The sequence below is a fragment of the Sycon ciliatum genome, chromosome 12 (genome assembly GCF_964019385.1).
Source record: "Sycon ciliatum chromosome 12, ocSycCili1.1, whole genome shotgun sequence".
Taxonomy (NCBI): Eukaryota; Metazoa; Porifera; class Calcarea; order Leucosolenida; family Sycettidae; genus Sycon; species Sycon ciliatum.
The window spans coordinates 1,752,764-1,765,915 of NC_088654.1; positions in this window are offsets into that span (position 1 = coordinate 1,752,764).

Sequence of the window (13,152 nt, forward strand, 5' to 3'; positions counted from 1 at the left end):
TCTCCGAAACTCAACACTTGCAAGCCAGATATTAAAGCTACCTTGGTAACTTCATCACCATTGTATTCGACTTGAAGAGTAATGCCAATGGAACAAAAGGCCTAGTCGAAATTATATGGGTTCTGTGCTTCGTGTGCTGATTATTTTGTAATTATTTGAACAAATTTTGAGGTGCTTTGTTCGTCTGACCGCCTACAATGAAGAATTGTCAGACACTGACGTCCGTCCCATGGCTTAGTCTAATGTTGTAAGAGCATCCGAAATAAGATGGATTGTTTGTGATCGTGTGGAACAAAATTGACAAGACCAGTAGAGCGTGAATGGGTACATCTACATGTACATGTATAACCAATGACATTGGGTTAGCAGTAGGCTTACTGCTGTAAAGACTTATCTTTCAGGTCTGTGAAAGAAGGAAACTTCCAAATACTGTACTAGAAACCAATTTTGCATTGAACGGCGATGCTCTTTACTATATGCGTCTTTGTCATTTCGTTCAATGTTTCTATGACAACTCGTGTGCTGGACGAGCATTTGTTGTCATTGATTCAATTTCTTTTACTCTCCCTAGGCTATAGGATTATTTTCCTTACTCGGTCTGTTACTAAATCGTAACCAGCTCAAACTCTAGCGCCCACAAAGCACTCACACATCTACAACAAGACACTCTTTCTTGATGTTATTATAGTTTCATACAACAATGGAGGAATAGAAGAAGAGGGAAGAGAAGGTCATAGTTACAGTACTTGAACAGTAGCCAGCAGCAGCTCACGACGCCATCAGGACCCGAAGAGAAAGAGGATGAAATGAGGAGAAACCACTGCCTTTATACCAGGGCTAGGCACTGGCGCCTAGCAACAGCCAATCAGAGAAGCTCATGTGACTACTCTATCTACTAAAAAGAGTAATGAGTAACGATTACTTCATCATTGGCATAAATGGGAAAAGACACAAAAAGGTAACACACGCAATTGGGGGATTCGAACCGGCAACAGTCATTCCAAAGGCCAAGGAATTAGCAGTAACTTCTATCAAGGTCTAACTGAGTGTCACCATGCATTGTCACTACTACTACAGGTCTATTTATAATCAGTATCTGCCGTATTTTTCGGAGTATAGTGCGCACCTTTGTATAACGCGCACCCCCAATCTTCATTGGAGGTGCGCACTTCAATCTGCATTGAAGTACATGCATTCAAGAGTCATATTCGGAGCATAGTGCGCACCTGCGGTTTAGGGCCTAAAATAGCACATCTAAAGTGCGCACTATACTCCGAAAAATACGGTATATGAGAGTGTGGTCTGTCTCTATGGTTACCGGTGGTCGGCACACCCGGTTCATGTAGTAAGTTGCAAACTAAGATGCTCTTGTTTGTTGCTGATAGAAAAATTGCCACTTCCCCAATTTTGTTTCACCAATATGCTTTTCTTTTGGCAACTATAGCCACTTTTCCTTGTTAGACCTTATCTGGATGGCCCATTTTGCTTATTCAAACAGCAGCCAAGGGAGCTAGCTCCCTGGTGGAAGGACTGGGTCCAACGGGATCTGAGGGGATCCATAGGATTGCCCTCGGATATGAGATCCCCTCGTTTGAGGGGATTGTGAGCCATAATCCACTCAAACGAGGGGAGATATCCGTAGATCACCTGAAAAGGGTGGTGTGTGTGTGTGTGTGTGTGCCAGCTATAGTCTGTTTCAAAAAGATTTACAATCAGGTTTGGGTCTTAAAAAGTATGAAGATAAGGGAAATTTGGACAACAAAGTACATAGAATGGCTTGTTAAGACATGGCAAATTGTTCTGTGAAGGTTTCGGAACAATTCGACCAACCGTTAAGGAGTTAGAATTTCGGCCAGGTTTCCGGCCTTTTCTCATGGTTTACAATTTGCCCAGGAAGCCAGTATCGATTTTTTATCTAAACCCACGATTTATCCTTTCCTTTTTGGCTTTGTGGTTATGAATGCTGTCTGCTGACCATGTAGTTGTGAGTTCAAATCCCAACCTATCCTCAAGTCAAACTTTTTTTCATTGTTTTGGTGATCAAGCTGGTACAAGACAAAGAAGGTGGCTGCACCAAACGACTTGTTGGAGCTCGCGCTTCCTGCCGAACTGACTGACACTTGAATTGACTGGCTCACGCCATGTGAACACACCCACAACACTGCAATGGTGTGAGTGAATTATAATGGAAGTCAACGCGCTGTAGCTTTTTGAGATTTATTTTAGTATTTCAAGATCGCCAATTTATTTGAATTTAGCAGTCAACGCCGTCTTCTATCAGCGTTCACAAGCGTTTGCTTTTCTCGTCGAAGTCACACGGATAGCTTTGCCAAGTCATGGCCTTGGGAATGAGTCCGTGTCGATGTCGTTTTCGTCACACGGTGAGTAAATTGCATCGCAGCTCAAAGAAACTATTTTGGTCACAAAACGAATTGGGACCCATGCCGCTCGTCAACATTTACAACACTTTCGTTTCGACGTTTCCTCTCTGACTCCATTATCGATACGAGGAAGAACTCGTTTGTTGTAAACCAGACGTCCATGGCTGTGTCAACGTGAGTGAGTTGTCATTTTTCTTGCTTTCGCGCGGAATATTTCTTCGAGTTCACAGTGAGTTTTTCCAGGCAGCGCTCGAGTGCTCATACGGTAAGACGCCAAACTCCGCGGGCGATCGCCAGGATTGTAAATCTTTTTGAAACGGACTGTAGTTCGGTTGGTAGGTACACTTATGCCTGATTGTGTAGGGTATGTTGCCAACAGGCTCGGCTGCTTGAAGGTGTAATGTTGTACCCACCACCTTTCTTGGTTCCAGGGTTCATACACTTTCTATTTGAAGTATACATACCTGTTAACCATGGACTGCTTCTGGCTAGATTAACTCTTGTGTAATCAATGGTGCTAGTGAAGCTTTTATCAGATCCACTCTGATTTAGCCACTCACACTAGTAGCAAGTATTACCTTCACTGGGGGCAGGGGTAACTGCAGTTGGATCCCGGGACGGATACCCTGATGCCGTCAATCCTTTTTCTGCACCTTGTCCTCACCCACTTACTGAGGTGTGGTGAGCCCATAAGTGGGATCATTTTCAAGTCCACCCAGAGGTTTGGGGATTTCAGGGGGTGTCGGCCGTTGGGCGGTTCAATAACCAATTGAGTCATCTTTCCAAGATTCCTTTTGAGTCTCTCTCCCCTCTCCCGGGGAGACTCACGTGACCAGTTTTGGCAGTGAGCAACAAGTACAGTACAGTACAGTCAAGAGTACATAACCCCCAGAGTGTGCAACGCCGATCCAGCTCTGTGTAGGGTCTTGGTCGAGCGGAATCGGATCTTCTGATGTCATGCGTACACTTCACACCCGCGCAAGGCCGGTCTCGAGGCAGGGCACCATTGTTTTTGATCCAAGAGTACCCGCGACTCCCCGGGTTTCCCTCAGATGTGTACGGTATTATGACGCAAAGATCCGATTCCGCTCGACCAAGATGTACTCTTGGTACAGTGTGTGTGTGTGTGTATGTGTGTGTGTGAGTATGTGTGCAGGTGTGTACATGTACATGTACGTGTATATAGTACTGACTTGTGAGTGAGAAAAGAACAAGGGTTGGCGGTTAGACATGTTAGCTAATATAATTATGGTACAAAAGGAGAAGAAAAACATGTTACCAGTTACCAGTTACATGTACAGGTACATTATAATAATAATTACTCAGTAAGACTATGGCTGCAGAAAAAGTGCTCATTATTCCAATTTCTTGGGGGGAGCAATGACACATGTCAACAAACAATGGAATCTCTCGTAATGTTTTGCTACTCAGAGTTTCATGCACCGTGTGAAATCATCAATATTGTTTGCCTGATGATTGCACACGGTGCACGAAACTCAGAGTAGCAAAACATTACGAGTGATCCATTGTTTGTTGACATGTATACTAATAACATGTATACATGTACATGTACATGTTATGACTAACTGTCCACCAACGCAACCAGATCATAATTTTACAGTCAGCGAGTGCGACAAAATGGCACAAAACTGTTCAGCAAACATTTCAAAACATACGACATTTTTTCGTTCGCTAATTACCGCTACCCGTCGTCTCACGTGGCTTCAGAATAGGTTACCAGAGATAGGAGAATCTCCAGCAGGCAGCGCATCCATCGTCAGGAAGTGGAAAGAGCAAACCGCATGGTCCTTGGTTGAGGTAAATGCTGAACGTTTGATTTGTCCCAACCAAGATTTCAGCACTTGGTTCGTCACGATTTTCGCTTGCCAGCTAACGTCTCCGCACTCCAGCTTTCTCCTGTCGGTGTCACGTCCCAGTACACAACGGAGAGGACTACTAATAAACAGTTCACGGCACTAACAGCATTGAACACAGCATTTCTTTCACTTCGTGAATACAATAAGAAAACTGAAAATGACACAATTCTGCAGTGATCGACCTTCTCCCTCACGGAGCTAAGCAGAATGTGCGTCATCACCTGTAGTCGCCATGGAAACGCAATCAGAAAATCGGCGATATGGCAAGTTTGCAATATCGTACGGAGGCGAGAGATATACCATCGGAACCGATATGAAATTGTCTTTCATCTGAGCCCTACTTGACAAATCGATGCACTTCCCCTTTAATAATAGACATGAGAGAGGTTGTGCATAACGAAAATTCGTAACTTAGACGTAGTCTGGGCACGAGTAACGAAAAAGGAAAGGAACTTTCGCAAGGAGGGCCGCGAAACTTGAAGATCTTACGTTTTGAACTTTCGCTACTTTCTCGCAAGCTTCTGTATACATGTAGCTGTGTTGATGCACGTGGTGTGAAGATTTTTTCGCCATAGCCTTTTCAAGTCGTTCTGCGAGTTCTTCCTACTCGGCATCCTGTGGAGCTGATGGATCTCTTTCCCGCTCTCTCAGCGATCCTCTGTCACTTGGACAGCGCTTGGCTAGTTCTGTCAGATCTGGAAGTCCTGTCAGTGCTCGCCCTGTGACAAATTATTCTGCCGAATCCCCGCAGCAGAATTCTGCCACTTCGCCGTCTTCGTCTTCCCCTGCGACGTCTCAGTGAAGGACATTTGATCTCGCGAAGGACCTGGCCCTTCTCAGGCAGCTTCGTTCTCACGACCAACCGTTTTGACGAGGGTCTCCAGCCATGGAGATCGTTGCCTGTGAGCTGGAAAACTTGAGCCCAACTCAGTTCGGTGGTGTGACGAAGAAAGCTATTCGCGACAGAGTGATGAATCTGCTGGAGCTGTTCGCCAAAGGCGACGACTGGAAGAGAAGGATGTAAGTTCCTATACGAACTGGCTTTGCATGCAGCCCAACTCTGTTTGCTCTGTATGCATGTACATGTACATGCATGTCGATCTGATTACTGCTGTGTGTGATTCACATGCATGTCGATCTGATTACTGCTGTGTCTGATTCACATGCAAGCAATTTTAAAGCTTCACTTTGTCCATGTTACGAATTCCATGTACTATAACTATGTACTGAAGTAGTAGTTACCAAGCCTCTCTTCCTGTGCGTATGTGTCTGCGCTCGCCCATGCATGCGCACGTGTGTGTGTTTGTGTGTGTGTGTGTGCGCGCGCGCTTCTCCCTCTCCGCTTGCTGTATGTGTTGCATAGGTCTGGTACGAATGAAGATATAACAAAGAAAGAGCAACTGCTGCAAGAGCTGCAAGATATCTACGCTGAGAAAGATACGCCCATGCAGCGACGTGCAGAGGCTACGCAAGCCAAGCGCCACCTAGCTGCTGAAGCGCGCGATGACGCATGCCTGACGCTCGGAGAAAAGTCAGACGCTGCCAAAGCTGGCCATGCTGAGCCTAAAGCCAAGCGAAAGCTGCAAGGGACGGAGGTTGTCCTGGATTATCTTGAGTCAAAGCACAAGGATGATATCACAATGCGCCGCCAGGAGCTCGAGTTTGAAAAGAAAAAAGAAAAAGCACAGCAGCAGCAAGAAAATGAGAAGTTGAAATTGGAGCGGGAGAAATTGGCTGCAGATAAAAGAGAAAGAGAGCACGGCAGAGTAATGGAGCGGGCAGACAGAGCAAGGGGCGACAAGCGTGAGGAAGACATGGCGAGAGAGAGAAGAGCGTTCATGGACGTCATGAAAGCACTGGCCCATAAGCTATCATAGCGCTTGTCCACGTATACACAGGCAATACTTCAGCTGTTTTGAACTTATGATGTGAATACAAATCGATGCATATTTATTTTACTGAGTGCGTTGCCGTGTCAGTACCAGGCTGCAAGTAAAAGGCACACTCGCAGGGATCAGGTCATGCTTCCATGTTCACTGCAAGTAGTGAAGAAGGGTAGGTGGTTGCAATCCGAAATATCTGGACGTATTGTTCCCACCTCTGATTATGGTTCGGCAATTAGTCAGTAGAGCTGCTACTCGGTAGTAGATGCCCACAGGCTGGAGGAGAACTTTCAAGTTCTTCTTCAAGTCCACAAAGGCCCAGTACAGTGAACCTTCTCTAAATGAACATTCCACACACTGCCGCACTGAGCTCATTCGGGCATTGAACAATTGTTGCTGGGGCGTGGCAGCTGCACCGACATATCCCTTCTGGATAAAGCGGCTTAGCGGATAAGCTGGGTCACCATAGAGTGCGTATGGCGGGCCATGTGGCAGCTGCAAATGCTGCTGGAGCTGCGCCAGTAATCCACTTTCACCAAGTACTCCAGCATCGTGACGACTGCCGACAACGGGCCCATACGAATGCGCAATCAGCCGTCGGGCGTTGTAACTGCTTGAAATTTAAGTGCATGAACACGTTTGTGTCCATTGTAATACATCCGTATCCGTTGCTCCTCGCCTGGTCGGCAGATTGGTCTGACTGTACCGTCGATGAAGCTGCAGATCCGTAAGTCGACCTCGGACTTGTTGCGAATGGCCGTATGGTACGACTCTAGGAGTGCTGCAGTGAAGTTCGGCTTGGTGAAAGGGTCCTCAAGAAGCCCCCCCCCCCCCCCCAATTTCGCCAAATCCAAATCAAGGTTGTGTTGAAAATTCTGCTGAGATCAGGAGAGCTTCTGCCAAACTCATCGGACAGCTCACAAAGGCGACAAGGATAGGCCAGGCGACGCAAGACTACCATCAAACCTTCCAGCCCTGTCCATGCCGTACGTGATGGTCCTACAAACTTCTGCGGCAGGCGGAGAGCGTGATTCAACTCCCTTATCTTCGCATTGGTGAAGCGGAGCCTCAGCTCACATGTTTCGTCATCCAACGATCCCAGGCAAATTCGAGGGCCGAGAACACGGCGTTGCGAAAGCTGCCAGTCCTCTTCTGCTGCCATAAGCAATAACATAAGTTCCTCATCATCAACATCGCCCTCAGAGTGGGCGAGAAGCAGGATAGCCGTAAGGCTATCGTACTCTTCCAAGTCCATGAAGATTAGAATAGTCAACACTGCAACTACAAAGTACAATTGATAAAAATTTCTTCCTCTACTCTAGCCTCTACTCTAGCCTACACGTGTGCCTACACGTGTGCCTACACGTGTGCCTACACGTGTGCCTACACGTGTGCCTACACGTGGGCCGGAGTACCTCACTTGATTCAAAAAATTGCTCACCAAGAGCGCAAACAGCGGAAAAAGTACTCGAAAGGGTCACACTACGTTTTTCCTTTAAGCACAACAGATTTTCTTTATGAATTTTTGTCAATTCCAGACGGCTCAGATTCCGAAAGATCTTTACAAATTTTCGTTGTGCACAGCCTCTCTCATGGTTAGCATTTTACCGTTCACGCTATTTTCGGCGGTAGGCCGGCACCGTTTTTTGTGTGTGTAGACATGGCATTTTACAGTTCACGCGCTAGATCCAACGGTACTCGTACCCCAAACCCAAAATACCGTCGGTTTGGTACCGTTTCGACGATAGAAAGCTCTTTTTAGCGGGAGAACGAAACGGTAAGATTCCAACTAGAGTTACCTCACACGTCTATCGTTGCGTCAGGAGTCAGGACTCAGAAGCCGAACTGCTAACCGTGCCTCGAAAACACATCTAAAACAGTAGACTCGCCCTCTACACGCCGACCGTCGAAATAGCGTGAACGGTAAAATGCTAACCATGTCTAATAACTTGTATCTAATATTGACTGAGTACGAGGTCAATATAGGAAATAAAAGCCGAGGTCTTTTTTAATACGAGGTTCATATTTCCTATACTGGCCAAGTACGAAGTCAATATTAGATTTATCACAACAAACAGTCCGTATTTCAAATTCCAGAACGGTAACCTCATGAATCCCGGTTTTATGATTGCACAACCGTTGCACCACCACCTACTCATGCAGTGACAATGCTGCACTAGGCACCGTCCAACTGCGCGACCCCTAAGCAGTCAAATTTAAGCAGTCAATATAGCCCAAATTGCTGAACGACAAACTGGACAAATGGCAACGGAGGAAGCTACGCGTACTGCTGCAGATTGTCTACCCGCAACGCATCACCAATAACAACTTATACACAGAAACAAAACAATCTCCAGTTCGTGCCACATGCCGGCGACGCAGGCTGCTGTGGTTTGGCCATGTGGTGCGAGAGGGTCCGGAATCCGCCTCGTTCCAAGCACTGGAGCTATCAATCAACACAAACGACATAAAAAACCCGTGGCCGTCCGCCATTGCGGTGGATAGATACGATTCGGCACGACCTGAAGGCAGCGGATCTCTCCGTGGAGAGCGCTCTCCAAGCTGCAGGAGATAGACTAACTTGGCTTGACACTGTTGACAGATGCGTCGACTCTGCTCCTGTCTAACAGGTTCAGGGAAGATGCGAGCTGTGTTTATTATTATTATTATTATTATTATAGCCCAAAGGAGTGAAATATGCAGGATTATTTGACTGCTTAGGTATGGCAAAAATTTTGCGAGTCAATACTAAGGCCAGGAGTGACAGTTTACTAAAACGATTCAAGTAAGTTAGTTAGTGCTCTACATGTACATGTACCGGGAGTACTACTACCATGACTGCACGTCGCCACAAAATCCGGCCAATGCCAAGTATCCGCGGACATACATGTAGGTATGGTAGGTCGAGATCTACGCTGTACTTCATCGCGGGTTCATGCACTGGAGTGGCACATGCACTAGACTCTAGACGCTACAGTCATGTCGTCTAGTTTCGGCCACTGGCACTGCCAGTGCCAGTGCCAGTGCCAGTGCCAGTGCCAGAGCCAGTGCCAGTGCCAGCATGCACTGAACAGTCTGCGCCGCACTCTGCCTGCTGCAGTCGGGTTGACCACTGCGCCGAGCTATGAGTCTGACTCTGAGTCTGAGTGAGTGTAGAAGGGGACGGTTTCAAAATAGGACATACCGGTAGGTTGCAAACCGGAACGGACTCAATATTCACTTTCTCTCTTAGTATTTTGATTAGAAAACATATGTCACAGTGAGACTACGATGTGTTATAACTTATACTCCGAGCCAAAATTCCATGGCTCTGCGATGACCAGAAGCGCCACACCAAGCAGGTGAGTTTTTGACGTGTTGAGTTTTACGACTTTCGAAAAATCAACTTTTTGTCGCAGGTAAACAGCGGCTCGCCTCTCGCCAATAAAGCACCGCATACCAATCGAAAATAATGGAAAAGCACACACAAGGCTTAGTACGGAGGATTAGCAAGACGAAATTCGCGTTCGCGTTCGCAAACATTTTTCAGTTCAGGAACTGGATTGCGAACTTTCGCATTTTTCGTTCGGAAAAGTAGTCGGAACACGAATCGCGGATTCGTGTCAGGGCAGTCATAAATTTACCACGCTGTACTGTCTGTACACAATGTACGTCGTGTCAACGTCATGCATGTGCGAATTCTGTTTGCTAATCCTTCTCATAACGAGAATTCCGCGACGGAACGCGAACGCGAATTTCGTCTTGCTTATCCTCCGTATTGTTATTCTGTACTGGCCGTCGTGGAGCGATAGCAATTACCTAATTTCAGACTAAGAGTGAATTTGACGTGCACTCTAAAACCTTTCCGATTTGGAGCCACCTCTGTTTGGAAGCGAAAAATTGGGCAACTTGGAGGCAATGGGTCAACACAAAGGAGTGGCTCAGTTCGATTGACTCTGGCCTCAGATCAAACTTCAACATGCCAGTTTCCTTCAACAAACAGATTTCGAGTGAACAATCAACGCTGATGATAGGTTTGCATGGTTTGGGCCTATACAAATAGATGACTTGCACAAAGATTGTCTGGGTTCGAGACGGGGCAAGTGGTCCGCGAGGTCGGCCTTCTCAGCTCTGACCTTTGAGACTTTCGCCTTTTTTCTATTATTTAGTTTTGCTTGACGAACCGTGATACAGTTTACTTTTCGGCAAGCGTTGCGTTGTTTGGTTGTATCGCCATGCCAAAGCATGACCACTGTTGCGTTCCTGAGTGCACCAGTCGACGAGAGAAGGAACCGAGCCACTCGTTCCATACGTTCCCTTCCGAACCCGAACGGAGAAAGAAATGGATTCATGCTATACGTCGAGAAGAAAAGGGCGGAGTTTTTACTATCACAGGAAATACTGTAGTCTGCAATAAGCACTTCGTAAACCTTGACTACTTTCCCGCAGTGGAAGCAGAGTCCAGCGCGAAGCGAGTTTGTCGACGCCTGAGAAAGGACTCGGTTCCGTCTAAGTTTAGTTTTAGTGCTGCACCAGCTCCAGAGCGACCCTCTCGCGAGGAGAGACTACGCATGGGCCAGAAACGCTCCGAGCAGTTGAAGTCCAAGCCACTGAAAGGGAAGAGGGGAGAGACCGAGCGTGAGAGCCAGCTGGCCTTAGAGGTATCCGAGTTGAAGAAGAAAACAAGCGTGCTGGAGAAGCGCTGCGAAGTCCTCAGGGCTGATGTCGTACTGCTGAAGTCTCAGTTGTTCCGATATAACAACATTAAGGACAACCCTGAGCAGTTGAAATACCTCGAAGTCCACGAATTCCATACCTGGACTTGAAATCCGGTGCCGACATTCCGGTGTATGTCTTCAGGGCACTGTCCGACGTTACTTCCGACCGACGTTACTTCTCTCTACTTTTCTCACTCACGGACCACGTGAGTTTGGCACATTTTCCATTCAGGACTTTTTGCACCCACCAGACCTCAAACCTTCACAGATTCCTTCCTATGCTGCTGTATAAATACCATACTAGCTGTGCATCACTGTAATCAGTTGTCTGAAGATTGCTATAATGGCATGAAACTTTAAGTTACGACAATCAAGATGAGTTCCCTTCGGGAACGGATACGATAATTTACTTACTTACTTACTTAATCAAGACGCGTGGTTTTTCTGTGACTTCTGTAAATTATAACATTAAATTATTATTTGTATTCACGAAGCCATGCCCAAGACGTGCGACATAGCGTGCGTTCGTGTGTATGTGTGTGCGTGCGTATATTGTGTGCGTGTGTGCGCGCTTATGTATGTCGTAAAATCCCGCCAGAGCACCCCTACCTCCGCAACCATTCGAGTAGATCCATTTGGGGAGGGGCGGATGGGCGAGTCCTGCTTGCCGCATTCAGTACTACATGAAAACTATGCGTGCGTGCGTACACCCAACAAAAGTCAAGAGCTGGGAGTCGTACAAACCCATCAAAACCCTAGGGTGTGTGCGATCTCTGGTCAAGAGGGTGGGAACTGTTGCGTACATTTCCAACCAGGTCGTAGACGCGTCTGCAGTACAGTACGACCTCACACTTCACATAGTCATACGAGGATACAACTCTATTGATAGATAAGATAACGTGCTTGTAGATCTCTGCCATGCCAAAGTTGCATTCAGTAGAGGTAGTAGTCTCTGTCAAACGTGTTTGCCATTGGCTCACGGCACTTGTAGCAGCTGATCGGACGATTCAAATGACTCCCAGTCCACATTACCTGGTTCTTGATATGCCTTCGAAAATATACCATGGCACGCACTTTCCACTGTTGTTACATAGGGCCGGGCGTGTGTTGTCCTGAGCTTGCCACGATACTTTCCGATCTGTCCATCTCCTCTCTTTGTTTAGTTGGAATTATTTGAACAGCTGATGGCTGGTAACTTGCTGGTCAACTGGTAGGAATACGTTTGCAAGTGTTGCTGCTGATTTGTGCATTGAATTGCCGGAGTGACGTGGCCTTGAGTAGTCTTCCCCAGCAATGAACTGAAGAGTAGCATGCGTATTGAATTCTCTTGTTGCCGGTTCATCGGTCCCTCTCCATGACACCGGACTAGACTGAATTACTGGCGTCCCTTCATCGGCCTGCTTTTCGCCTCGAACTTCACGAGTTTGGAAATCTGGACCCAACATAATAAATGTGGGACTCAATTGCGCGGTTCAAATGACAATAATAATAATAATAATAATAATAATAACACAGTTGCGCGTAATGGAACATTAATATTGTGCAACACTAATGTTCGGTCCGGTTGCTGTCTCTTGATGAATCTTTCCGTTGTTCTAGTTCAGTATCATTAGTTGTAGACCATCGCTCTCCATGCCGGTTTGTCCCTTGCCCCGCTCAGTCGCCAGGCCGAGATCCCGCACTGTGGTGAAAGTCATTCCGGCCTCTCTCATGTCCTCCGCAACGCTGGTTGCCAACGTCTTCCTTGGGCGCCCTGGCCGGCCTCGGGAGTCTTGGGTCAAGTAGATATTCATGGCTTTGCGGGCGGGCGTGTTGGGGGACATTCTCAGGATGTGTCCTGTCATTCTCCTCCTTCGCTGTTTAATCAGGGTGGATACTGGGCAGGTTTCACAACGTTCATACAGGCGTTCATTGCTGACTTTGTCTTGCAGCTTGATACCCAGGATGCATCGAAGTTGCTTTCTGTGGAGCACGTCAACCTTGGAGAGGTTTCCCGCGGTCAATCCCCACGCCTCACAGTTGTATAGGAGACTCGGGAGGACAAAGGCACTGTACAGACGTAACCTTCTCGTCTCTGCGATGTGCTCTCTCCTCAGCCACACCGTATACATCCGTCCGAAGGATGTTGACGCTTGACTCATTCGTCTGCCACAGTCTTCCTCCTCCCCAATCAATGATCCAAGTTGCTTCGAAGTCTTCCAATCGTGTGAGTCCGCTGTCAGATGTATCCACTCAGTCTTCGATTGGTTGACATTTACGGACCACGTACCGAGAGTGTCCGATAGTATAGGCAGACTGGCCTCCAGCCATTTGC